Source organism: Entelurus aequoreus, linkage group LG01 (assembly GCF_033978785.1).
Source record: "Entelurus aequoreus isolate RoL-2023_Sb linkage group LG01, RoL_Eaeq_v1.1, whole genome shotgun sequence".
NCBI classification, from domain to species: domain Eukaryota; kingdom Metazoa; phylum Chordata; class Actinopteri; order Syngnathiformes; family Syngnathidae; genus Entelurus; species Entelurus aequoreus.
In genome coordinates this window covers 80,115,092-80,142,271 of record NC_084731.1, presented here as the reverse complement: position 1 = coordinate 80,142,271, position 27,180 = coordinate 80,115,092, and the positions used below count along the sequence as shown (strand labels likewise).

The 27,180-nt window shown below is 40.4% G+C and overlaps 1 protein-coding gene across 14 annotated transcripts in view; it reads right to left on the bottom strand.

Annotated features, from left to right (window-relative positions):
- cfap221 (cilia and flagella associated protein 221) overlaps positions 1 to 27,180 on the bottom strand; it is a 121,888-nt gene that overhangs the window by 29,802 nt on the left and 64,906 nt on the right. Inside the window, exons 25-27 of one of the 14 annotated variants that reach the window (XR_009827346.1) lie at positions 16,607 to 16,664; positions 16,359 to 16,525; positions 15,745 to 15,869 (exon numbers count right to left, since the gene is read on the bottom strand). The exons of 9 other annotated variants lie outside the window; for them this stretch is intronic. The gene's annotated coding sequence lies outside the window, so the exon portion shown is untranslated. Of the gene's footprint in view, positions 1 to 2,671; positions 2,709 to 3,296; positions 3,369 to 10,994; positions 11,121 to 15,744; positions 15,870 to 16,358; positions 16,526 to 16,606; positions 16,665 to 24,273; positions 24,841 to 27,180 lie in introns of those variants that run through there. 4 more of the 14 variants (XR_009827342.1, XR_009827345.1, XM_062059461.1 and 1 more) reach the window with 4 other exon arrangements.

Here is a 27,180-nt window from a genome sequence, read left to right as displayed (position 1 = left end):
TAGCGATCATCAATCTTCACCAAGACGTCACTTTCATCTCTTGATTGACATTCACGGCACCCGAAGGTCTTGTGAGATGACGTTGGCTGCTGCCAGATCATTATTAAGAAAAAATGACCGACAGGAAGGCGAGAAACACTTCTTATTTCAACAGACTCTCGCGCCGTACCTGCCGTCAAAACTCTAAAGACCGCCTGCACAGTTCCTGTCTTCACAATAAAAGCGCTGTTTCATCCTGCCTGCGCTAACAAAATAAGAGTCTCAGAAAACTGGCGTGCACAAGCTATGTATTTCTTGTAAAGGGTATAAAAAGGAGTATGGAAGCTGGACAAATAAGATGCCAAAAACCAACCACTTTCATGTGGTATTCGACAGAAAGGAGGACTTTTTCTCCTCCATTTGATAATGTGGACGTTATCATCACTACTGTCTGATTCCAATCAATGCAAGTCATCAGAATCAGGTAATACACCAACTTATATTCTTGTCTTCGTGAAAGAAAATAATCTATATGTGTTAAACATGCTTGGATTATCATTAAACAACTTTAACCCGTTAACAAAAATGTTCATAAATAAATAAATATGAATTATATATATGAATGAGGTGGATCCCGTCAAATTGGTCAATGAAAAGTAGCTCGCCTGCAGAAAAAGTGTGGACACCCCTGCTCTTGAATTAGATAGGATTGGGCTGTTTAAAGGGTGTTTTTTGGAACTATTTCCCTTGTGCATCATTAAAGTTTGTCTAAGTCTAAGTCTCAGTCTAAACAAGGACAATTCATTTAAGACAATTTAATGTGGCTGAATGTGCATTAACTTATGTTATTTTATCAATATTTAACTTTTATAAAATTTGAGTTAAATATGTTTTTGAGCAAAATAAATGTGTACACACCTATTTTATATTTTACTCTTTTTTACATTACACACAAAGTAATAAATGAGAAGTTACTAGTATGTGAGTATTTTCTTTCACTGAATACTTATTCTTAAGTAATGATTGAGATGGCTACTTTTTACTTTGAAAGGGTCATATATGTTTTTTCTACACCTGAATTTATTGATAATCTTATTTATCTCACCATATGAAACAACTTAATTCACTAATTGTTTATTTTTTTATGTTATTACTTATGGAGTATATTGTGAATAAATTGAGAACAGGACATGAATAAAAGTGTTAGCCACTGCTATGTAAAGGAAAAGGGTTAAATAAACTCTGCTTCTTCCTATTCTTTTTCGGACATGTGGAAAAGAAAAAACTGGAAATCGTGATGTATTATGTTGTATGCATGCATGTTCGAAATAAACTCAAACTCTTAAAACGCTTCCTTGTGGTCTACATTTCATGTAATGGTGGTTATTTGGTCAAAATGCTTAGATTTTGTTTTACAGACTATATTCAAGCCGCTTTTAGACTGTCTCTTCAGAATGGGCCGTTTTGTGGGCGCTCGTATTTACGTGGTGAAGCCCGTCTCCAGGCCAGGCCCCCTTTGACTGCGTCTTCACATGGTCTGCCATGTTGTTGTTTTATAGTGCTGAAGTAATTAAGTACGCTACTTTAAAAAAATAAATTAAAACAATGGCAACAGCAGAGGGTTTAGCATGCATGTGCATGTAAGAGCCAGTCTGCCTCACAACATGAAGATGGATAAAAATGAGGAACTTATTGACGTCAACTAAATAAAAATGGCGGATTCGCACAAAGCTCTGTGGGTAAACTACTGTATATGGAGATATTCGCTGAATGGCAAAATACTTCAGAATAGTCTCAAATTCCAAACGGCTCGTTTTGAAAGAGGCAAAAGTGTTTTATTAGTATCTCCACCACGCCTCCATGGTTTAGATTTAATTATTGAGGAGTGCTGAGGATACCAAATATACAAAAACAGGTGCCAACAGGTAAGAAAAGTTGTTTTTGCATAATATGACCTCTTTCAACCCTCAGTATTTTAATAACTGTTAAATTGATGCCTCTATTTAATGACAAATTACCACAAAATATTATTTTTGTTTGAGTTGAAATAAGATATGAAAATAAACGATGATGCATATATGTTCTTTGAAAAGACTAGAAAATGTATACATACAGTACAGCCCAAAAGTTTGGACACAGATTCTCATTCAATGCGTTTTCTTTATTTTCATGACTATTTACATTGTAGATTGTCACTGAAGGCATCAAAACTACGAATGAACACATGTGGAGTTATGTACTTAACAAAAAAACAACTGAAAACATGTTCTATATTCTAGTTGCTGCAAAATAGCCACCCTTTGCTCTGATTACTGTTTCGCACACTCTTGGCATTCTCTCGCTGACCTTCAAGAGGTAGTCACCTGAAAGGGTTTTCACTTCACAATTCAATAATTGATGCCTTCAGTGACAATCTACAATGTAAATAGTCATGAAAATAAAGAAATGAGAAGGTGTGTCCAAAGTTTTGGCCTGTACTATATATTTAAAAAACAATCTATATCATTAGTTAATCATATCAGAATGTTTTTTTTATTTCTTATATTGTTTTAATCTGTTTTTTATTGTTGCTGTTTATTGTACAAGATAAGACAGCTGCACTATATTCTGTCCTCCCGGAATGCTGAAATGTATTTTGCCAAATATGTAAACAATCCTTTGAATTAGAGATGGAAAAAAATAACATGAGGTGGTTTATTGATGTTCTCCACAATGAAGTCTCTGTAAAACTAAGCACACAAAGGAAAGTACATAAATGTACACATAAAGTGCACATATATGTAGGAATCACGTTAAATTAATAATACAGTAAGTATAAACTGGAAAAAAAAGCAATACAATTATACAGGATGAAGGTAGGCTCTAATGTCGCTTGCGCTAGCTTAATGCTAACGTACAATGGACCCGCTCATTGACAGGCTAACAAAAATTAGCAGAACGAACTACATCCATCCATTTTCGATACCGCTTATCCTTATTAGTGTTACAGGGGTAAGTTGAAGCCTATCCCAGCTGACTTTGGGCGAGAGGGGCTGAACACCCTAGACAGGTTGCCAGCCAATCGCAGGGTACAGATATGCAAGCAATCATTCACACCTATGAACAATATAGAGTCTCCAATGAACAGGCATATTTTTGGAATGTGGGAGGAAGTCGGAGTACCTGGAGAAAACCCACACACGCAAGGGGAGAACATGCACAGAGATGTCTAAACCGAGATTTGAAGATGCACACGGTGTAAAGTTAGACGTTACTGTGAACATAAGGGTTATTTTTCACAGGCTTGAACAAGAAAGGCATTATTTAACTTGAAATACCTTTCTCTTGAACTTTTCTTCCCCTCATTACTTTTGGCGAGGGCCAACTCCGTTCCAGGGCCGACTAGTGTGCTGACAGGAGATTCAGATGCATGTTTTTAAAAAAAAAAGCACAGATAAACATTGTTATGATATTTTTGAATCAGCATTATTGGCCAAGTATGTTTAACACACAAAGAATTTTAACTTTAGATGTATTTCAAACCAATTATGGTCAATAGTGTGAAAATAATAGACCGGTGATTCTCAAACTGTGGTAAAAGTACCACTATTGGTACACGGATTCCATTTAGTGCTATGTCAAAGTTGGAGAACCACTGTAATAGACTATATATTGTAATTGTACAGTATATCCATTCATACAATATATAACTTAAATTTGTTTTCATGTAAAAAAGCTAAACTAATTTTTAAAGTGTAGCAGCTTTTATTTTTGCGGTGCAACATGATCCATGTAGGAGAAACCCTGAAGAGTACTCCTGCGTGGGTACAATTCTTGGCTACTCTACCCATCTCTGGCCATCACAAGTCCATCATACTTCCCATTCACAGCGTCTGCTTGTCATCATGCTCTCGTCAGTCCACATGAAACACTCGGATGTCAGCATCTGTTGAAGTGCGCCATCAAACTTGAAAGACCCGGTACTACCCTCTCAGCAGCGAAAAGGAAAACAAAGCCGCAACACGCTGCGGCGCGTCGGATCACATGGTTCTCCTTGATTAGTAATGAAATATTTTGTAAAAATGTGCAACTTGGTGGAAACAAATGACATGAGGCCTTTTTCCACCGCAGGAACTTTCCATTTACCCGGGTAAATAAAGTTCCCCCTGTGTTTCCACCAAGTGGTGACAAGCGGTAGGAAATGGATGGATGGATGGACGACTGCCATTAGAATATGTGCGGCGACTTGTTTATTTCTTATTCTTTGTGTATTTCTATTACAACAAACTTGACAACGGAGAGAAAGAAAAACGAAAGGAGCTTTCGAAATGCAGGAACTTTAGTGGGGCATTTGTGCTGAAGAACGCTGTAGTGGAACTATCTCGCAGTGTTTTTACTGAACCGTAGTCTTTAAACTTTGTACAGTTTATTGTAGTGTATTATTTTTTACAAACTTCATTTCGTTACGCGAAGCCATGAAATTGGTACGACTTTTGCTATTTCCCTTTAAAGGCCTACTGAAATGAATTTTTTTTTATTTAAACGGGAATAGCAGATCCATTCTATGTGTCATACTTGATCATTTCGCAATATTGCTATATTTTGGCTGAAAGGATTTAGTAGAGAAAATCGACGATAAAGTTCGCAACTTTTGCTCGCTAATAAAAAAAGCCATGCCTGTACTGGAAGTAGCGTGACGTCACAGGAGGTAATATTCCTCACAATTTTCCTTTGTTTACAATGGAGCGAGAGAGATTCGGAGCGACAAAGCGACGATTACCCCATTAATTTGAGCGAGGATGAAAGATTCGTAGATGAGGAACGTTACAGTGAAGGACTAGAGAGGCAGTGATGGACGTACCTTTTTTCGCTCTGACCGTAACTTAGGTACAAGCTGGCTCATTGGATTCCACACTCTCCTTTTTCTATTGTGGATCACGGATTTGTATTTTAAACCACCTCGGATACTATATCCTCTTGAAAATGAGAGTCGAGCACGCGAAATGGACATTTAAAGTGACTTTTATCCCCACAACAATACATCGGTGACACACTTAGCTACTGAGCTAACGTGATAGCATCGTTCTCAAATGAAGATAGAAACAAAAGAAATAAACCCCTGACTGGAAGGATAGACAGAAGATCAACAATACTATTAAACCATGTACATGTAACTACACGGTTACATCAACAGCCGTGCTCACCTGCGTTCCAGCGATCGACGGCGCGACGAAGGACACCCATCATCGACGAACCTCTGTAGCATGAGTTAACGTGATAGCATCTGTCTCAAATGCAGATAGAAACAAAATAAATAAATCCCTGACTGGAAGGATAGACAGGAGATCAACAATACTATTAAACCATGTACATGTAACTACACGGTTAAAAATTCTCAGTCTGGTAAGGCTTAACAATGCCGTTGCTAACAACGCAAAGGCTAATTTAGCAACATAGCAACCGGACCTCACAGAACTATGATTAAAAACATTAGCGCTCCACCTACGCCAGCCAGCCCTCATCTTCCCATCAACAGCCATGCTCACCTGCGTTCCAGCGATCGACGGCGCGACGAAGGACTTCATCCGTGGGTTTGGCGGCTAGGCGTCTGCTAAGTAAGTAGTCCTTGTTGTGTTGCTATAAGTATTGTACGTAGCCGCTAATACACCGATCGATCCCACCTACAACGTTCTTCTTTGCAGCCTCCATTGTTCATTAAACAAATTGCAAAAGATTCACCAACACAGATGTCCAGAATACTGTGGAATTTTGTCGAAGAAAACAAGAGGTTTTTGTATCGGGTGCGATGGGGTCCAACCACTTCCGTGGATTTTGTGACATCACGCGCATAAGTCATATCCAAAGGAGTTTTTCAACCGGAAGTTTAGCGGGAAATTAAAAATTGCACTTTATAAGTTAACCCGGCCGTATTGGCATGTGTTTCAATGTTAAGATTTCATCATTGATATATAAACTATCAGACTGCGTGGTCGATAGTAGTGGGTTTCAGTAGGCCTTTAATCTGGGAATTTGCCTGTTTGAAATGACAGGTTGCTGATATATGTCAAAGGTTCTGAAATGTCTTCAATAACCTTTTTCATCGTTTCCATATTAATCCCGTTACATTCAGTTGACGTCTTGGATTTAAATTTTTTCACAATACTGATTATTTTCTCTTTTGTCACACCGTCGAGAGACATCGAGTTCGAGTTTTTGTCTATAGTGTCACTCAAGTCCTCAACTGACTTAGGATCTGGAATCTTTTTCTCCAGATTTTTTACATTCCCGTCTGATAAGTATTTCGGATAATCCTTCTTAGCGGCATTGTTAAAAATGCTATTTAGGATGACCCATGTCATTTTTGTTCTGGTTCAATAATTGACTGTAATATTCTTTACTACGTGTTCTGTCATAACTTGGTCTTAGGCGTGGTTTGCTCTCCCGTGGTGCAAAAGAATTGGAACGGACGTGGCGTGCAGGTAAAGACATAGTTTAATTATTACTATAAACTCAAACAAAAGGTACAAACAAAAGGCGCTCACAGAGGAGGTAAAAAACTTGACTAGAAAACAAAAGGCGCGCACAATGGCGGAGAACTATGAACATTAAACAAACAAAAACTTACGTGACAAGGAACTGTGAACATGGCATGAATGTGTGATGTCGCCAGGACGAACAACAGAAACAGAAAAGCCTATATAGTGACATGATAAGTGAAAACAGGTGCGTGACTAACTGTGAACAGGTGCATGACATGACTGTGAAAACGTGAGACAGGTGTGTGTGAGTCCAAACGTGGAACAGGTGAAACTAATGGTTGCTATGGTGACAAACAAAACCAGGAAGTGAAACCAGGAACTAAGGAAGTGTCCAAAAAACAAAACAGCACATGGCCAAACAAAAACATGAACACAGACATGACAGAACCCCCCCCTTACGGACAGATCCCAGATGTCCAAAAACAAAAAACAGGATCAAGAGTCATGGGAGGGGGGGAGGGGGACATGGCGGTGGGTCGCCAGACCAGGTGTCCCCGAATCCACCGGGGCAGAGTCAGGTGGCGGCGGCGGGTAGACCGCCGCTGAACCTGACGAGGTGGGCGACCTGGGAATGGCCACATTCGTGGCAGACGAGGAGGTCGGCGCACCTGGCGTGGCGGACGCCCATGGAAAGGCCACATCCTTGGCCGACGAGGAGGTGGGCGCGTTGTCGTGGCAGGCGGCGAAGCTTGGCGTGGTGCGTCAGGCGGCGAAGCTTGGCGTGGTGCGTCAGGCGGCGAAGCTTGGCGTGGTGCGTCAGGCGGCGAAGCTTGGCGTGGCGGGTCTTGACGAGGGTCTTGGTCTTGGCATGGGTCTTGGTCTTGGTCTTGGCGAGGGTCTGGGTCTTGGTCTTGGACTTGGTCTTGGCGTGGTTGGTCTTGGTCTTGGACTTGGCGTGGTTGGTCTTGGTCTTGGCGTAGTTGGTCTTGGACTTGGTCTTGGTGTGGCTGTGCTTGGACTTGGTCTTGGTTTGGGTCACTTGGCGGGTCTTGGTCTTGGTCACTTGGCGGGTCTTGGTCTTGGTCACTTGGCGGGTCTTGGTCTTGGTCACTTGGCGGGTCTTGGTCTTGGCTTTGGTCTTGGCGTGGGACAGCCACGGGCGGCACTTGGCGGCGTGGGGCAGCCACGGGCGGCACTTGGCGGCGTGGGGCAGCCACGGGCGGCACTTGGCGGCGTGGGGCAGCCACGGGCGGCACTTGGCGGCGTGGGGCTGCGACTGGCGGCACTTGGCGGCGTGGGGCTGCGACTGGCGGCACTTGGCGTCGTGAAGCTGCGACTGGCGGCGCTTGGCGTGGAGCAGGTACTGGTGGCGCTTGGCGTGGAGCAGGTATTGGTGGCGCTTGGCGTGGAGCAGGTACTGGTGGCGCTTGGCGTGGAGCAGGTACTGGTGGCGCTTGGCGTGGAGCAGGTACTGGTGGCGCTTGGCGTGGAGCTGGGCGTGGAGCAGGTGGATCTTGGCATGGTCGAAAAACTGGTGGTGGCGGCCGTGCTGGTGGCTGTGGCTTGGCAGGTCGAAAGACAGGTGGTGGGGGTCGTGCTGGTGGCTGTGGCTTGGTAGGTCGAAAGACAGGTGGTGGGGGTCGTGCTGGAGGCTGTGTCTTGGCGTGACGAAAGACTGGTGGTGGGGGTCGTGCTGGTGGCTGTGGCTTGGCAGGTCGAAAGACAGGTGGTTGTGGTCGTGCTGGAGGCTGTGGCTTGGCGTGACGATGCTGAGCCACCCCACCTGAACAATTCCCAGCCCTAGCCCCCCCCTCAAGGAGCGGATACCAGACGCGCTCCCCGCGGTCTGGAACCGTCTTTTGGGGTGGGCGGAGGGGGTTCAGGAGGAGGGCAGAATCCTCCCCTCTAAATTGTCCAAAATGTCTTTCTCTCCCCCCCACCTGGGCTTTTGTGGGTGAAAAAAAAAAGTCTGATTTGGGCGTGGCATGAGTCCTGGGGGGCGGGGCATGGAATTTGGGTGGCTTGGATTGAACCGGTAAAGAATTTGGGAAAACAATCTCCAGGTCTGTGGAGTGCTCCTTGAGCTGCCAGGCTGGCTGATTTCCATTTCCGCCCGGAGGGGGAAGAGCCTGCAGGAGCGCAGCGTGCTGTCCGCTCACCTTCCCTGACGTCCTCGGTCTGGAGCGCCGCTTCCGGGACAGGGATGACGTGCCAACGTCCCCGGGCCAAAGGGAGCTGATCGGCACCAGTTTGCCGGTCGGACCCCACATGAGATCCCTGCGCTCCATGGGGGAATGGCGGAGTGTCTCGGCTTCCATGGCGCGCAGGACCTCCCACGTTCCTTTGTCAAAATTGTCCAAATTTTTTGCGGGAGAGCTCTTATGCTGGCGACATCTGTCATAACTTGGTCTTAGGCGTGGTTTGCTCTCCCGTGGTGCAAAAGAATTGGAACGGACGTGGCGTGCAGGTAAAGACATAGTTTAATTATTACTATAAACTCAAACAAAAGGTACAAACAAAAGGCGCTCACAGAGGAGGTAAAAAACTTGACTAGAAAACAAAAGGCGCGCACAATGGCGGAGAACTATGAACATTAAACAAACAAAAACTTACGTGACAAGGAACTGTGAACATGGCATGAATGTGTGATGTCGCCAGGACGAACAACAGAAACAGAAAAGCCTATATAGTGACATGATAAGTGAAAACAGGTGCGTGACTAACTGTGAACAGGTGCATGACATGACTGTGAAAACGTGAGACAGGTGTGTGTGAGTCCAAACGTGGAACAGGTGAAACTAATGGTTGCTATGGTGACAAACAAAACCAGGAAGTGAAACCAGGAACTAAGGAAGTGTCCAAAAAACAAAACAGCACATGGCCAAACAAAAACATGAACACAGACATGACATGTTCGTAGTATACTAGTTAGCTTGTTCTTATACGTTTTTGTACTTGTTATCTGCCTCTGTAGATCTTTGTGTTATAAATGTTCTATATAATGTATTGTTCTTGTTGCAAGCATTTTTCACTCATTTTGTCATCCATGGTTGATTGTTTTTCTTTTGCTTCTTACTAAGTTGTTTCAATGGACAGTGTTTGTCATGAAGCATCGTGAAAGTATTTTAAAAATTACCATATGTATCATCTCCATCATTTTCACTGTATACATTGTCCCAACTTTGATCTTTCAGATCATTCTTGAAAGCTGTCACTTTTTTCTGTGCATATTCTTCGAAAAGTATTTTTGACATCAATGTACCTCTTCTTGTAGTATCCGTCATAGATTATGAAAACTGGCAGACGATCACTGATGTCGGATATTAGCAGACCACTTGTGGTATTATTATCAAAATCATTAGTGAAAATATTATGAATAAGTGTGGCGCTGTGTCCCCAGATTCTGCTTGGCCTTGTGATTTTAGGATATAAACTTAGGCTATTCATTGTGTCTCTAAAGTCATCTATGGACTTTTGTTTGTTCGGGTTCAAGAGGTCAATGTTGAAGTCTCCGCATAAGAAAGTATTTTTTTGACTGATTTCAGTAAAAGTTGCCTTAATCCAGTTCTCAAATGTATCAATGTTTGACTTAGGTGATCTATATATACATATGATTAATATATGCATGTTTTTTTCATGACATATTTCAATGGTTAGACATTCCAAGATATTATTAATAGCGAATGACATATTTTTTTTTACCACTTTAAGTTCTTCATCACGTATACAACTACTCCCCCTCCGTTCTTGTTGGTTCTGTTGATATAATTTAGTTCATATCCTTCCAGGTCAAACTCCATTTATTTTTTTAGCATCTATCCATGTTTCTGAAAGATAGTGATAACTTTGAAGGGTTTGTTGAATTGTTCCAAAAATGCTTTAAGTTGTTACAGTTTGCATCCAAACTTCTGCTGTTTAAATGAATAATTGACAGTTTGTTATATTGTTCGTTGTATAATAAAAACATATATTCCTGGTATGAAAGAAAAAAACTGTATCTGGATCTGTATCCTTATTTAATTTTAATTCCGGACTATTGTGATCTATGCTACTGAAGGTTTTCAGTTCCATACATTCCTGTTCAGCAATCTTATGTTGCCCTATGAATGTCAATAAGTGTAGATGAATGTGCACCTGAGTAAAGATCTACCGGTTTGGTAATCCCTTGGAGCGCTGTCATTTTGTAGTTGAATGTCGATGTTTGTTTTCCGTCAGACTCCATGATCGTTGTTGTTGTGGTTGCTTTGGAAGTTTCAATATTTGTCCAGATCCTTGATGTCTTTGACAACCAGTACTCTCGCTTCTGGACCCCCATACAGTTTGATGAAGATTTTGCAGATGGCGTTCCAATTTTCCACCGTTTCCTCAAGCCACGTGCTTTCTTGGCGATTTCAGCATTGCGTTAAGTGAGGTGCTCGTTCATGTACACATTTGTACCCTTCAGCTTTTTTCCGTGTGTCAGCAATGCCATTTTGGATTTCCTGTTGGAAAGTTTCACGATGGTGACTGGCGTAGTGTTGTTGCCTTTTCTATTCAGTGAGGTGCACGCATTCATGTTAATATCGACATCAATTCCCTTTGATTGCAGAAAGTTGACCACTTGTTGCTATGTTGAAGCAGCGTCCATGTCGTCTGGTTCTCCTCTGTTGTCAACTGCTCTCGATCGAGGATGGTTGCATAGCCCTGCAAAGATGATGTCGTGTAAACTGATCTATTTCCTCTTTGATGTTTTCCAAAACACTGATATTCCACAGAGTGGTGATTTTTTTGTTGACTCGTCTCAATTCAGCCATCTCCTCCCAGAAGTTATTTAATTCAGTGTTATCTAGTAGCACCTGTTGGCGCAATGCTTTTGTCTCCATTTTATTGTCCTCCACAACACTGCTGTTGTCCCAAAGACTTTTGTCTTACTGCCTGTCATTCGACTGTTGGCACAATGTTGCAATCTCCTCTTTCAACTTCTCCACCTCCCGTTTTAATGCTGTGTTGTCTTCATTGAGAATCTTCATTTTTTTCTGAACTTTCTAAATTCCAGCATATCAATCATTACGGGACTATTTTCTGTCTCTGATAATCTGTTCTTGAAGATCTGCGACATCTTTTTGTACACCATTGATAATCAGTTCATGGAGATTGTTGAGATCACTTCATAACTAATTTACATCATTTTGTAGAGTTCCTATTAATGCTTTTAAGTCCGGTTCCACCTTTGGTAACGCTGTATTGCTCTGTTGACGACTTCTTGTCGTGCTTTGATTGATTGATTGAAACTTTTATTCGTAGATTGCACAGTGAAGTACATATTCTGTACAATTGACCACTAAATGGTAACACCCAAATATGTTTTTCAACTTGTTTAAATCGGGGTCCACTTGATTCATGATACAGATATATACTATCAGATATATACTATTATCATAGTACAGTCATCACACAAGATAATCATCAGAGTATATACATTGACTTATTAACATTGTTTACAATTATTATTTACATTATTTATGGTTGCTCGACAGCGAAGTGAAGCCGTTGGTATGGTTAGCTTTTGCGACAAGCGACGGCTCTATGGTGTTTTTTCACGTACCTTGCACCGGCCAGAGCTGTGTAGTAGATCACTTGTGTGGCCAGAAGCATTTAAAATATGTCCAACTCTTTCAGTTTTGTTGTTTAGCGTTGGGTTGCAAGGCAACGGCTTTCAGCTAGCATTTAGCTAGTTAGTCCCCGGTTTTTCGGCACCTTCGATTACTTTAACAAATCTGTGCTTCCCGCCGGGCAGAGTTGAAGTTGAATATGTTAGCAAGCTATCCTGTAGCTGTGATCACAATCAGTAGTTAGGAATTACAGTTTTTTAGTCAAAACTGTGGTGTCGGGTGCGGAGCTCTTCTAGTTCACATCCTCCCTTCTCCATATTGTCTTTGACTTCCTGGAAGTCCCAATACTTTTCAGTTCTTGTAACATGCTGCCACAGAGGAAAATACAGGGCATAAATTGAAGAGAGTTCAGCTGAGATGGACAGTTGCTATCTCCAAATGGGTTTGCAGGCATAATTGCCCTTGATGATGAAATCAGCCTGAGCTTTACCAATGGGAGATACCCCTCCGTTATATACCTCAAAGGAAGGGAATGCAGCTCAAATACTATTAAAGATGAGTAGATAGTGGGCGTGAGCACGTTCAACGTACCTGCAGGCTACTTACTGTCATACATACTATAATCTTCTGAAGGTTTGCATGTGAAGTCTACATAATGACAGCTAAAGCACTCACATGGTTGTCCAATGGAGTTTAGTCTAGCTAGGAACCAATTGTGGACCAAAAAGTGGCACAGCTCCCAAGTAGAACCTTGCTTTATAAAAGCGTTTTAGGACCACCGCGATATGATACTGAGACAGCTGCTGGTTTCACATTATTTTAATGGTTCAGTGATTGCGAGCGCCACTGGTTTGACCTTGCGCTTCCTTGATGTTCTTCAGTGGTTGGCAGGTTAAATTCACTTTGGAAATGTGGCTGTTCATGTCAGTGGAAGGTAGTTATTAGTATTATAATGTATTGATGTATGCATGGTTAAATGTGCAATTATCATCAACATTCACAAATGTTTTTTGTGAAGTTGTGGAGTGGAGCTTAAAGGCCTACTGAAATGAGATTTTCTTATTTAAACAGGGATAGCAGATCCATTCTATGTGTCATACTTGGTCATTTCGCGATATTGCCATATTTTTTGCTGAAAGGATTTAGTAGAGAACATCGACGATAAAGTTCGCAACTTTTGGTCGCTGATAAAAAAGCCTTGCCTGTACCAGAAGTAGCGTGACGTCACAGGTTGTGGAGCTCCTCACATCTGCACATTGTTTACAATCATGGCCACCAGCAGCGAGAGCGATTCGGACCGAGAAAGCGACAATTTCCCCATTAATTTGAGCGAGGATGAAAGATTTGTGAATGAGGAAAGTGAGAGTGAAGGACTAGAGGGCAGTGAAAGCGATTCAGATAGGGAAGATGCTGTGAGAGGCGGGTGGGACCTGATATTCAGCTGGGAATGACTAAAACAGTAAATAAACACAAGACATATATATACTCTATAAGCCACAACACAACCAGGCTTATATTTAATATGCCACAAATTAATCCCGCATAACAAACATCTCCCCCTCCCGTCCATATAACCCGCCAATACAAATCAAACACCCGCACAACACACTCAACCCCACAGCCCAAAGTACCGTTCACCTCCCCAAAGTTCATACAGCACATATATTTCCCCAAAGTTACGTACGTGACATGCACATAGCGGCACACACGTACGGGCAAGCGATCAAATGTTTGGAAGCCGCAGCTGCGTACTCACGGTAGCGCGTATCCAACTCAAAGTCCTCCTGGTAAGAGTCTCTGTTGTCCCAGTTCCCCACAGGCCAATGTGTATCCAACTCAAAGTCCTCCTGGTAAGAGTCTATGTTGTCCCAGTTCTCCACAGGCCAATGGTAAAGCTTGACTGTCATCGTTCGGGAATGTAAACAATGAAACACCGGCTATGACGTAGCCGCTACGACGTAGCCGCTACGTGTTTGTGTTGCTGCAGCCGGCCGCTAATACACCGCTTCCCACCTACAGCTTTATTCTTTGCTATCTCCATTGTTCATTAAACAAATTGCAAAAGATTCACCAACACAGATGTCCAGAATACTGTGGAATTTTGCGATGAAAACAGACGACTTAATAGCTGGCCACAATGCTGTCCGCTACAATCCGTGACGTCACGCGCAGGCGTCATCATACCGAGACGTTTTCAGCAGGATATTTCACGGGAAATTTAAAATTGCACTTTACTAGGAGGGTCCAGCCTCAGACTGATATTTTTTTTTACTCTTCCCCCTTTCCCAATGTCACCTTTTTCCCACCTTTTTAAGGAGCGCCCTAAGTGGCTGATCCGTTGGCGGTCCCGTCTTGTCCCCCTGTAACGTATGTCTGCTCTTAGCGGGATTGTGCCGAAAATGTAATCTCAGTTCTTATGTGTCTTGTACATGTTAAGAATGGACAAATAAAGCTGCTCTGCTCTGCTCTGCTCTGCTCTACTAATCTAACCCGGCCGTATTGGCATGTGTTGCAATGTTAAGATTTCATCATTGTTATATAAACTATCAGACTGCGTGGTCGGTAGTAGTGGGTTTCAGTAGGCCTTTAAGTTTCCCAGTATACCTTTTTTTTAAGAACACAATGACTGATACGCTGAGTTACTTAATAACTAAGGGTTGGTAGATTGTCATGTTATGTGAAACAAGTCTGACTTTGATGTGTGGTTTCCTCCTTTATTTCCTGTTTGAGACTCTTTTTTTGTTTACAGCATTGCCTTCGTAGGCTGCAACTTCACTTTACCTGCAAAAATGCTGGCAGCTCACCTGTGTGCAATTAGCCTCACTCCCTGAGCCAGATTATTGATTGCTCTTTGCTAGTTGTTGCGTTGTCTCACCAGTACCCTTGTATTTTTGGACTTTGGTGACTAGAATTTTTTTATGAGTCGTACTGCTCCTTGCTAGCTCCTCCTTTAGTGTAAATACCTTATTGTTTGAGCCAACGAGAATGTGTCCACGTCCTAAATTTAAAGCTACAATCAACAATAGCAGAATGTGACACCGACATAATACAGATTTCACTACTAGCTATTGTTTGGATTTTACTGACGTTACATCCGGCTCCTGTCCTGACCATTTAACATGTGTGGTGGTCAAGCTAGCTCTGTTCTCAATGGGTACTAGGCACTATTTAGCCTTTCTCAAAGAAAAAATGCCCTTTGCTTGTATTGTTTTTGGCTGCACGCATCGTTCAAATCTCGAAAAGGATAACGTTTCTTCAGAGTTCCTCAAATTGTAATCTCAAAAGGGCGGAAGAATCCAAGATTTTAGAAAAGCATGCAGCTTACGCATGCTAGGGAGCAGTGTCAAAAAATGTTTTCAGTGATCACTTCGTTAAAAGTTTGTTTAGTATACTTTTAAAGTTTATTATTTCCCATTTGAATATTATCTTGACATTATTTGTATTTCTTAAACACATGTTTGCTAGAAAAGCAACAACTCGGCGAGTCTAAATAAAAGAAAGCAAATGTGAGCAAAACCTAAAAGAGTTAATCATTTACCAAATGGCAACAATCATAAATTAAGCTTTCAGCACATATGCTGAACACACAGTTGACTTCAATGATTATATTTTGATAAAAACGTGGAAAAACACGCTACTCGTAAAAAGCGCATGCAACAGCAACAAACATGGCAGTAGACGCAAAGTTAAATCATGATATGCAACCTTACCTGAGCAAAAACAATGCATATTTATCCGGGAGAGTTTTGATAGCAATTTCCTTGACCCAGCCACACAGAAAGAACTTGTAGACCTCCATGCTTTTCCAAGTTTCCATCTGTTTTGCTGAGTGGAAAGACATCTGGAGCACAATAGTTTGATATGTATGGGAACGCAACCAACGTATAATCCTTGATATCACTTGACACATCTTTTTTTGATAACGTATAGGGATCTATTCCATTGCATAGTTAGATTTTTTGCTAGTATCTGCTTGTTGCAGGAAGTTTTAAGCCTTGTTTGTAACAGGCACATTCATGATAAAATGTAATTCTCACAATACTTTGGTCATTTTATGCAGAACTGGAACTTATTACCTGGGCGCAGTAATGTCTCACAGTTCAGAGCAAAAAAAATTCTATTTCCATCAAAAATTTCCGCTGTTCATGGCAGACTTTGTGAGAGCCAACAATGACTTTGGGACGAATTATCATCCAGAACCTTATATTTTTTAGACCTGAATATACAGAAGATGAGCTACAAGTTTTAAAAGCTCAGTGCTAAGCAGTACCAGCTCTTGTGAGACATTAAACCACCATGAAGCACTAAAATATGAACATAAAACACTCACTTAAAATGTCCGCTTTCACTAGGATGCCAACATATGGGATGATTGTATCTTTCAGCACGGGACATGTGCGCCCCATTTCGCTAGTGAATTCAACATAATCCTCACTCCTGTAAAAATGCTGGGGAGAAGGAGCATCTTGCCATGTCTTCCTAGCGATGTCTTCTGGTCTAAGTTGAATTTCAAAGTTAATCAATTGATCGGCTAATGAACTTTTTCAAAGGCAAAGGTGATTCAGCAGCATTGATTACCTCTCGCTCAAGGCCGGAGGAGCAGTTTGAGTGTCTCTGTGAGCAAGGCGCTGTGTTTCTGAAAGCAGTTCCTTTGCGTTAGCTCATACAATAACAATGTCACTATAGCTTGGTTAATATGCAGTGAGAAAAGTGGAAGGAGAGGGGGAAAAAAAAGAAAAATATCCTCACCCTAATTCACCTACAGCACAGTACATATAATCTCACCTCATTGGAGTGTTTTTTTGGTTTTAATCGGTTATCATTCTGAGCTATTTGCTAATGTTATCGGATTTATCGGTATGACTTCACAGTTCCACATATTGGCCCGATAATTGTCTGTGCATCTCCACTTTTTTCGTTTGTTTTAAGAGTCTGATTTAAACTTCTTCACAAAAGGTACACTTTATTCTGTTTTATTGTTCAATCTTTGAAAGGCGCTGCTGGGTTTGGCGAACAATCAATAGTGCTATTAAAAAGCTTTGTGCGTTTAAAGTTTCAATAAAAAGCAGCAGATTGCATACCTTGAGCCGTGTTGTGGGGACTTCCCTCAGGGGAGCAGAATGGAAACGTTTTAAATTGTGTATTTTTAATAAATGCAAATTGGGTGTTTACTTTGCTTCACAACCGGTTTATGTGACGTCCCGCCAGTTCACTTCCTGTTAAAGCAATCACTTTTTTCTAATACAGCACAGCCTTAATGTTCAATGAGAATATTTTAGTTGTTCAGACGATAATGCGTTCATGCAGGTTTAGATTGAGGTATGACATTTCTTAACGGGTAAAGACGTTAAAGGTTGTTTATGTTCATGTTAGCATTTAAACTATAACAAGCTAATGCCAGTCGGTCCATGAGTTTATCAAAGTGTGGTTATTCATCACAGATTTTATATATTTTAATTGAATTCAAACTGTAATACGAAGAGTCAGGAGTTTTACCGCAGTTATCAATATTACAGTTTATTGTTACATCCCTGAGCAAAATACATGCATACAAATTTATTTAAGTACTAAAACTAGAGACACATTTGGAGAGCGCAGACTTCCACCAGGCCCTACCTCTAAAGGTGGATATTGTTTATACTTAAACCGATACTGGTACCAAATCAGTACCTAAAAACTGTGTTGATGCTTAAAAAAATACTGAACATATCCAAAATCCAAAACCAGTGAAGTTGGCATGTTGTGTAAATCGTAAATAACAACAGAATACAATGATTTGCAAATCCTTTTCAACCTATATTCAATTGAATAGACTGCAAAGACAAGATACTTAACGTTCCAACTGGAAAACTTTGTTATATTTTGCAAATATTAGCTCATTTGGAATTTGATGCCTGCAACATGTTTCAAAATTGCTGGCACAAGTGGCAAAAAAGACTGAGAAAGTTGAGGAATGCTCATCAAACACTTATTTGGAACATCCCACAGGTGAACAGGATAATTGAGAACAAGTTTGTGTCATGATTGGAAATAAAAGCAGCTTCCATGAAATGCTCAGTCATTCACAAACAAGGATGGGGCGAGGGTCACCACTTTGTGAACAAATGCGTGAGCAAATTGTCCAACAGTTTAAGAACAACATTTCTCAAAGAGCTATTGCAAGGAATTTAGGGATTTCACCATCTACGGTCCGTAATATTATCAAAAGGTTCAGAGAATCTGGATAAATCACTGCATGTAACATTGAATGCCCGTGACCTTGGATCCCTCAGGCGGTACTGCATCAAAAACCAACATCAGTGTGTAAAGGATATCACCACATGGGCTAAGGAACACTTCAGAAAACCATTGTCAGTAACTACAGTTTGTCGCTACATCTGTAAATGCAAGTTAAAACTCTACTCTGCAAAGCCAAAGCCATTTATCAACAACACCCAGAAACCCCGCCGGCTTCGCTGGGCCTGAGCTCATCCAAGATGGACTGATGCAAAGTGGAAAAGTGTTCTGTGGTCTAACAAGTCCACATTTCAAATTGTTTTTGGAAACTGCGGACGTTGTGTTCTCCGGAACAAAGAGGAAAATAACTATCCGGATTTTTCGAGGCGCAAAGTTCAAAAGCCAGCATCTGTGATGGTATGGGGGTGTATTAGTGCCCAAGGCATGGGTAACTTACACATCTGTGAAGGCACCATTAATGCTGAAAGGTACATACAGGTTTTGGAGAAATATATGTTGCCATCCAAGCAACGTTATCATGGACGCCCCTGCTTATTTCAGCTAGACAATGCCAAGCCACGTGGTACAACAGCGTGGCTTCATAGTAAAAGAGTGCGGGTACTGGACTAGCCTGCCTGTAGTCCAGACCGGTCTCCCATTGAAAATGTGTGGCGCATTATGAAGCGTGAAATACGACAACAGAGACCCCGGACTGTTGAACAACTTAAGCTGTACATCAAGCAAGAATGGGAAAGAATTCCACCTGAAAAACTTCCCAAATTGGTCTCCTCAGTTCCTAAATATTTACTGAGTGTTGTTAAAAGGAAAGGCCATGTAACACGGTGGTAAAATTGCCCCTGTGCCAACTTTTTTGCAATGTGTTGCTGCCATTAAATTCTAAGTTAATGATTTTTTGCAAAAAACAGTTAAGTTTCTCAGTTCAAACATCAAATATCTTGTCTTTGCAGTATATTCAAGTGAATATAAGTTGAAAAGGATTTGCAAATCATAGTATTCTGTTTTTTTTTGTTTTTTTTACGAATTACACAACGTGCCAACTTCACTGGTTTTGGGTTTTGTACTTTAACCGATACTAGTACCAAATCAGTACCTAAAAACGGTGCCGATGCTTAAAAAAATTCTGAACATGTACTTAAAGAATGGAAAACATGCACAGTTTGGTTTGATACATTCAATTTGAACAGATTAATAATTTCAATATAAATACAATTAATTAATACATTTAAAAATAAGAAACACAATCCACAACTAATTGTCATAATTATTGTAGCAATGAAGAACATAGAGAATGTGCAAAAAAACTAATTTTCTGCTGTAATGTTAGTGCTCATTATTCCTGGGGTTCATGACTGCAACCTCGCTCGCTGGGCAGGCCTTGACTAAAACTGACCCCATCTGCCTAATCGCAGCAAGGAATCCCACTGACGGTTAACGAGAGCATGGAATGTCTCTGAGCAGTGGGATTGGATCGGATTACAAAAGAGCAGCAACCTGAATACATTTTTAATAGTCAAGGGTTTACACAGGATGACAAATGTGCTTTCATTTGCATTTAAACCGTTCCTATAGAATGGGTTGTATCAGTGCTGTGCATGAGTGCCATGAAGACAGACTGGAATGGAGGTTGAGCAGGATTTAGTTTGCTGCTTGGCAAACAGAACGATTTTCTAGCGACAAGAATTGTTGACAAAATGTGATTTTCTGCAGCTGTTGGAAATGTAGTGATGAGGAAACAGCTCTCTGTGCTTTGCCTTAATTACTCATCTGAGGACCATTTCATGGGCTGCTGCTGAATGCAAAGGAAACATGCATACAAGCAATTTAAATGAGAGGAGAGAATGTATTTTTAGTAACAGCACTGGCGCAGGTCGGGAACGGGATTTCTCTTTGCGAGAAATGGGATTTCTAGCTCTCTAATTGGAAATATCGCGTAGAAGTAGCTAGAAGCTAATTAGTCATCAACAAGAAGATCAGAACTATTATTCGATTCTGTTGCACTGGTTTTTTTTGTACAACAGCTTTCTCTTACATCATCAACAGTACTTACAGTAAATATAGGCCAGTGCTCAACGTTTCCTGCTGAAGGGGTGGATGCAAAAACAATATGCAGTGACTGTACCTCGGCTTCTTGCACTATAAGATCCATTCAAACGCAATAAAGCACCTGCAGGCATTTTCCCGTTAAACTTCGACTGACATGGCAAGTGACATTTCCACTACTCAACTGTCAACTTTGCTTTCATCCCCAAGACCATTCACATGTCAACTTCTGTCATATCCGACTATATGCATATCTTTCACATCCATTATAGCTGAACAGTGCTCCGACAAGATACGCTTTGTACCGTCAAACATGGTTTGACAAAAACAGACTATCCTTAAACCTCAGTAAAACTAACATAATGCTATTCGGTAACAGTAGAAGGGATAGACAAACACAAATACAAATAGGCGGAATAGAAATTGAAAGAGTAAATCAAACCAAATTTCTAGGTATATTGATAAAATGAACTGGAAATCTCATATAAAAAATATACAACATAAAGTGGCAAAAAACACGTCAATAATGAATAAAGCACAACATGTTCTAATCTAGACCAAAAAATACTTCATATTCTCTACTGCTCGCTAGTGTTACCATATCTGAGTTATTGTGTAGAAGTATAGGAAAACAACTACAAATGTGCGCTTCATTCACTTACTGTGTGACAAAAAAGATAAATTAGAATAATACATAAAGTTGGATATAGAAAACATACAAACCCTTTATTTATTAAATCACAATAATTGAAATTTAACGATTTGGTGCATTTGCAAACAGCTAAAATTAGGTATAAAGCAAACTACAACCTGCTACCTAAGACTGTACAACAATTCTTCTCAACAAAAGAGGAGAAATATAACAGAGGAAAATCTAATTTAAAACATTTGTATGCTCGTACAACCTTTAGTATATCAGTATGTGGAATTAAATTATGGAATGGATGAACCAAAGAAATTAAACAAAGCACCAATATGATTCAGTTTAAGAGACTGTTCAAACTACAAGTGTTCACTAAGTACACAGAACAAAAATTATGAACATCTTGAACCCTTTTTTTTCTTCCTTTTTATTGAGACAGATTATTTATGTATTTAATATTTGTTTGCTTACTATGGCATATTATTTATTTATTATTTATTTGTTCACTGTTCTGTTATAGAGAACAAGGAAATTGGATACAATTGCTATGGTATGAAAAGGGGTAGGATTAAATAAACTCTGCTTCTTCCTACTCCTTTTCGGACGTGCTGTAATGAAACAATTGGAAATGTGTGATGCATTACATTGTATCGTATGCATGTTCCAAATAAACTGAAACTGAACTGAACTGAACCTAATTATTTGCTGAAAAATGTGTTCTGTGTTTATATTTTGAGTGTTTGTAACAAAATAAATGGATGGGGAAACTGATTAAGTCTTCATTTAACCTTTTGGGATGGATGATTAATAAATACCCTGTTTTCCATACTCATCCTTTGTACTAGAAGTGTGCGATAACTATTAGGCCGATATGAGGATTATGACGTCACACCAATAACATTAAAAAATAGCTCCGATAACCAGACGGTCATGAGGCGAGATTACCCATGATGTGCTGTTTGTGGGTTGGGGTGAACAAATCAAGCACTTCTTTTATTCCTGTAAGCCTGTCGTGAAGAACCCCCCACTGAGCTCATTGTGAACAAACGATCGTGTGGGACTTCTTTACTGAGGAAGAATTTCCACGTGCTAATTGTTGCAAAAGTTCCGCAAACATTCCGTAAGGAGGGTAAAAAAAACATTGAGCATCAACACATCAACCTTATCAGCCACCTGAAATGCCAATGTGCGGTATCTACGGCAGCCTTTTGAAAGCCTAAAAAGACGCTTGTTGCCAAAGAAGCTGCCTTGCCAGCCGCAAAAAAGGTTGGGGTCTATCGCCACGATGCTTGAAAAATACAAATAGTTTGCCAGAGACTGTTACGGTCTGTGTTGAGCGGAACCCCAAGATGCAGAGACAGTAGGTGAAGTGCAGATATATAAAAAAAAAAAACCTCATTGAAGAAAATACGACAAAACCAATGGATTTGACTCTTATCAAGTGAGCAAAATAAGGCGTGCAACCCATTTTGCGTGTCTGTTTTAATGAATCATTTTCGGTACGATACCGTCTCTGAAACGTACCGGTCCCGCACCCCCGCGTCGAAGTCACATCGTGACATTGCTGATTTTACGAGTGTGTGTTCGGTAGCGCACACACACGGAGTACTTACAAGCAGACACAGTGTGTAGACAGAAAAGGGAGAACAGATGCATTTTGGCTTAAAAACTAACGATAAAGGTGAAGTTATAACACCGAAACCCCCTCAGGAAGAGGTGCTTTAAGACATGGCTAGCTAGCTAGCAGCTAACATCCATCCGCCGTCTGCAGTGTTTTAGCTACTTCTAAATCACTAATCCTGGTCTCCGTGACGACAAATAGAGTACGTTTCTTACAAGTATCATCAATGCAGGATGAGGAATAGGTAAACATGCTTCACTACACACCATAGCTCACTGGCATCAAAATGTAAACAAACGCCATGGGTGGATCTACACCTGACATCCACTGTAATATCAAGTACAGGCACGTATCTAGACTACACTACTATGATTACGTCGGTATATTTTGCCATCACAACATCTTTCGTTTTTTTTAAATGTATATTACGTTTATAAACTCAGGAAATATGTCCCTGGGCACATGAGGACTTTGAATATGACCAATGTATGAACATGTAACTACTTGGTATTGGATTGCAACTAAATTAGTTTTGCTTACAATTTCGCTGTACAATGTACAATGACAATAAAGATATATTCTATTCTATTCTATTGATATCCAAATTTGTGGTATCATCCAAAACTTAAGTATCAAACAACAGAAGAATAAGTGATTATTACATTTTAACAGAAGTGTAGATAGAACATGTTAAAAGAGAAAGTAAGCAGATATTAACAGTAAATGAACAAGTAGATTAATAATTCATTTTCTACCACTTGTCCTTAATAGTGTTGACAAAATAATAGAATGATAAATGACACAATATGTTACTGCATACATCAGCAGACTAATTAGGAGCCTTTGTTTGTTTACTTACTTCTGAAAGACAAGTTGTCTTGTATGTTCACTATTTTATTTAAGGACTTAACTGCAATAATAAACATATGTTTAATGTACCCTGAGATTTGTTGTTAAAATAAACCCAATAATGCAATTTTTTTGTGATCCCCTTTATTTAGAAAAGTACCGAAAAGTATCGAAATAATTTTAGTACCAGTACCAAAATATTGGTATCGTTATAACACTAGTCTGAAGTATGCATTTGTTTGCGTATTGAACATAGTAAGAACAGCCTCTCTATAAAAGTGGGTTTCATTGTGGATGCACTGGAATGCTTCTAAAATGCCCATAAAAAGTGGTGCATGTCTGCTGCTTGTTCAATAGCAAAACACCACAGCTATGAGCATGTCTCCATGGTGAAAGCTGCATGGTACACGCCAAAACCTCATTTATATATGGCGGCATGCACAATTTATGAATAGCAGATTGCACAGGCTATTTAGCATGTGGTATTTGGATCTTAATAAATTAGGCCCATACTTAATTTTTATTGATACTAACCTATTTATTACCCATCTGTACTTATTGTGAATGTATACCTTTGTTCTGCAGCGCATCCATGACGTAACGTCTGAATGACAACAAAGAATCTGAAACTTAAAACACAAATCACATTATAGTCTGAAAATTGGCCAGTACGATGCAGGCCTGTTGTGAATGGAGCTTCAACACGGACATCTGTCTTAATCCCCACCTTAAATGCAAGATGAAGAAGGGGTGGGGTATTCACAGCAAAACATCTTAAAATAGATGCAAGTCTTCCTCGAGGACAGGATTTTATTAAAGATGCACAAGTGAGATCAAAAAAAGCAGATGGCTTGATGAATGCTGTCTTATCTCTGACCGGGTGGGACGGAACAATGAACATTATAGTCCACAACAAAGTCTTCTCACTATCTGGAGGTGCAGATGGTGTTTGGAAATGGACTTTTAGTCTTTGAACATCGAAGGAGGAAAAAAAGGAATTCCATTCCTCAGCTAAGTGGTAGGGTTCTGTCTGTCAAGCTCCATTTAGTACTGGAATGTGAGTGAACACTGCCAGGTAGAGTTGCGATGTGAAGACATACATCTTCTAGTTCTTTCACTGAAGGTCAACTCCAATGCACCAGCTCACCTTTAATCTGAGCTTTGATTGAAACAAAGCCTAAAGGTCATTGTTCATCACCAGTAGAGCATCTCTGGCTCTGCTCTCCCCTGTGCTCCTTTGATTGGACCCATCAGGGCTAAGACACCAATTAGGACATCCCGTTGCACATCTGATGGTCTCTCTGCTCCGTTTCCACCTGAGGAAAAGGTCCGTTCCACTCCATCGCTGCCTGATGGCCGTGAAGCCAGGACGTGTTCAAGTGACGTCTGGAGAAATCCCTTGCGTCTTGAGATTGCCGATTCCTTAGTGGATACGAGTGTTTTGAAGCCAGCGCAAGTTTGAGAAGCAGCACAAAACGGGCTCAGAATACTGTACAACGGTTTACGTTTACTGGAGGCAACATCAAACGGTTGCACACTACTGACCTTTTGAAATACAACATACTGTATTAACACCGCAAACACGAATACGCCAGTGACAAAGGTTAGGCATAATTGTGGTGCTTTGTGTCGTGTACAAAACAGAGCAATATTTCATTCTTTTAATTCAAATGGGCCATTCCACCGAATCAGTGCACTTAGCATCCCTTAGGAAATAAAATGTTAATTACCTTTTTTTTAATAAAGAAAGTCCCTGCACATTGATCCGATTGCTTATTAAATACAATTTGAAATATTGATTTAAACTACCTTGTACATTGGAAAAAGAGCATTTGCTGTCCCAGCTTCCTAAAATTGGTCTTTACAGTATAATCATTTCAATCCTTCAGAAGATGATATGTTCTTTAGACATCCTATGTTTGTGTTATTCTTTATCCCAATTATACTTTCATTTTATTTTATTTGAAACATAAAAACAAATATAAAAATGTTGTTAAAATTAACACTTTAGTCGTGCTCTGTTACTAGGGCTGATATCGGATACTAGTCCGATATGAGCGAAAAACAAGAAAGCGATTGCACGCAAAATCTCCGCTATAAACTCCGATACAAGAGGTCATGCAGTATGTTGGCTTGTGCAAAGCTGGTAAACATAGTAGGCTAAAGGCTACTAGCAGCTACACAAGCGCTAAGCAATTAATAGCATACAAGCTAGACATAAGACAATGATCTTAAATGAAAAAAATGCAGTCTAAAACAGCACATTTGTCAATATTAACAAGTATCACATAACTATAGTTGCATATTACTTACACATACAAAGTCTACAAGGCAGAAGCGTGTTAGAAAGTATCCAATAAAAAACATGTCTGCATCATTCAACTCACTGCGTCTTGAGCTTAGACTTGGACAAACTTTACTGATCCACAAGGGAAATTGTTCTAATTAATTAACCTACATATTGTAACCAGTAGGTGTCACCCAATAATAATTGCCACTTCACTTCAACCTAAAGACAGCATAAGTTCATTCCAGACGGTTAAAGCAGCACTACGTAATTTTTCAACCTTTATCAAATATTTTTATAACTTTTGGGATGATACATGGACTTACAACTAGTTGAATGACACCTCTGTCGTGGCCTGAGGCAGTCTGTAACGCTTTCACTGGCACTGAGCAATTTTTATGGGGGTGGCAGGAACCCTGCCACACAAAAAAACTACAAATGTGCTGACTTGCTTTACGGCATACGTCACTCCCCCTTTCCCCATTGGTTTAAAGATGGAAGTCGGTGCGAACGCCTACATGTGGCCAGAAAACTAAAAGAAGAAGAACGCCTAAGTGCAATTACTGCTATCATGGCAGAAGCTGCAAAACAACCAAAGAAATTAAAAGTTTTGTCGGAGGAGACAAAAAAAGAAAAAGGGAAGGACAATCGAGGATCAACATTGGCACTGCTTTCACTCGCTGTCGTGAGCTCAAAGAAGAGGAGGGATTTCAGATCTGCGTTGCCTTGGCTTTGTTCCTGCTAAACTAGTAAGTGACTTTTCATGCTCAAATCAAAATGCTAATGCTAATGTGATCTATCGGAAATTTGGGTGGTAACAATAAATAGCCTCCAGCTTGTTAGTTCTCAGTTCCACACTGACCAGCCACGCAACAAGCTCATAAGTACTGTACAAAGAAAAAACTATGCGATGACTGCAAACCGCAAATATAAAGTTTAAGTAAAATATGTAGGTTCTTACTGTGGAAAGATCAGTCTTACTGAATCATTGTGGTATTATCGTGTCAGTTTGACCATATATGTGCTAGTCCTCATGGGAAATGTGGTCTTCCTTCTGGCAAAACACTACCGCTTTGGTTCCCTAGCGCCACCAAAATCAACCAAAACTGAAAGTTCTTAAGTAGGGCTTCAATAATAAATACCCACCATGGTTCTCTGTTTGAGTAATTCACTCAATCAAACCTATTTTAATATTACAAACTACACGATATGTATAGGATTTGTTCCGATATCGTATGGTATATTGGCCAATACTCAAGGGTCCAATGTTGGTATTGTCGGTGTTATGTTACCCTAACACATTACCTCCTCTGAAAAATGTGGAATATTCCACAAGTCACATGGTCCACAGAAAGTTGTATCATTCACATCCTCTGCAGGTGGTGGGGAGGCAAAAAAAGTAAGTTCACTCATTAAGTTTCCTGTACAGTCAATATTTCTATACTCTCAGCACAGTCATGTTCCTAAGTATTTTT